Raw genomic sequence first — 1,981 nt, forward strand, 5'->3', positions numbered from 1 at the left:
TCTGTGATACTCTAGTGTTTTTACTGTCCTTCGCTGACAGGTTTTACTTTTTCTCTTTTCTCATCCTAACATTACTATAACTTATTTTGTTCTCGTCACGATATGGCTGCAATATTGCCGATGTGACGTTAAATGTTAACTCACTCACTCACTCACTCTATAAAATACTGAGCCCACTGAAAGCAGTAATCGCACTCTATTTTCGTTCTTAAACGTCACAAACCAAGTGCCATTCGCCTTTGGTTTCCATATTGAAAGAATTGGTTGCATGTTGAATAATATCAAACACATTTTCCCTGTCAAAATTTCTAATTGCAGATTTCATACGAACCGTCTGATGTATCGTCCTCCGATCCAGGAAACGGGTCGGCACAGCAGGTTCCACAACTGCAGCATGATAGGCCATGGTCCTTAAGAACAATGGGGGTAGACCCAGAGGTCACATGAAATATGACAATTTTTGTGAAGGCAACAAAATGTTAAAATAACCTTATTTATTCCTTTGAATACACAGAGTGCAGGCGCTAAAACGTCGGGGCGACGTAGGAAAAGCATCCTGCAGCTAGCGCCATGAGCCGGTGGATTGGCGCTTAATTAACGAGGCGCGGGGACACAGCACTTGGAGGAGTTTGTGCAGTCACCCCCAGACAAGCGTAAACAAACAGTGCAACTGACCGCGTGGACTAAATCCACTAAACTTAAATACAGTGCAAGTATCAAAACAATGGTAGGATACGTGAACTTTAGTCACAAATGTTGTTTTATTTAAAAAATATAATGAAAGTTAAAGACATTTTGAAATTTCAATGTAAACTGATCCAGGGGAAACGCGCCGAAGTTTCTGGTATCTCCTTACCACTTGAAAACACTTACTAGGGGTTAGCTGGCTCTTAAGACGTGTGTTATCGGGCAGAATGTGGTTGTGAGGGTGTGAGAATCTACGACGTTATTACCGGCGTGCGACACCATGGCCAACGTCCTTGGATACTGGGACAGACAAACTGCAAGTGGAAAATAAATCACTTTGAGGAACTTCCCGGGGCTTGGTTTGGTCGGAGTACAATGTGGTTGAGTGGATGGGTCCATTTCTTCAGTTTGGAAGTGGTTGCATGGTGCCTCCAGTGAAACGGACGCGCGAAAAGGTAGGCAAAGTGAGATTAAAAAAGGGAAATGATATGTGGAAAAGAGAGGGCTAAGTTAAGCGTTCTATTTTTTGAATTGTATTATGAGTGGTGAGCCATTCCCGGAGGTACTGCAATACCGGGTCAACCCGTGATGAGGGCGGAGCAAGCTCCGTGGCACCTCATCCCGTTGCAAAAATCAGTTTAATATCGATGTCTCCAATAGGACACGTATCAGATATTAAGCTGATAAGAACAGATACTTTTTTTTTCTTTTTGATAAAATTTAATGCATATAACAAATTTACAAGCTCGGCCTAAAAGTATATCACAAAAAAGAAGTTTTGCCCTGCAGCGCTAACAACTAAAGAACTAAAAGAGGAAATTGCCAAACCTGGCTACATGCAATACACATTCACACTATATACATCAAATGAAGATAGATCTAGATGAAACACACGTAAATGAAGCATACATAATATATATTAACAAACGAGAAATACAAACAAACATGCCATATTCTAACTGACAACCAATCAAACCATATATATATATAAAGAATCATCAACATGCACATACTATATACATCACACTATACAAACAATATACATGCACAACATCACTATGTAAAATGCTACACATGCCAAAACCTGGCTACATGCACAATACATATTTACAATATAAAGATCAAATGAAGTATGAACTGAATGAAGCGAGCATAAATAAAGCATTCGAAAAGGAAACAAGGGTAAATGAAGCGTACGTAAACCAATAAACTCAAATGAAGCGTACATAATATATAGATAGATTCACAAACTTTTATGCCACATTATGGCTACAAAGTGTCAGTCAGTTAGAGC

At 39.6% G+C, this 1,981-nt stretch overlaps 1 non-coding gene across 1 annotated transcript; it reads right to left on the reverse strand.

Moving 5' to 3' along the window:
* Positions 1-1,227: 1,227 nt before the first annotated feature.
* On the reverse strand, positions 1,228-1,411 carry LOC137274909 (U2 spliceosomal RNA). Its single transcript, XR_010956261.1, has one exon. It is a non-coding gene; the product is annotated as a U2 spliceosomal RNA (small nuclear RNA).
* Between the last annotated feature and the right edge of the window lie 570 nt (positions 1,412-1,981).

Source organism: Haliotis asinina, chromosome 2 (genome assembly GCF_037392515.1).
Source record: "Haliotis asinina isolate JCU_RB_2024 chromosome 2, JCU_Hal_asi_v2, whole genome shotgun sequence".
Lineage (NCBI taxonomy): Eukaryota > Metazoa > Mollusca > Gastropoda > Lepetellida > Haliotidae > Haliotis > Haliotis asinina.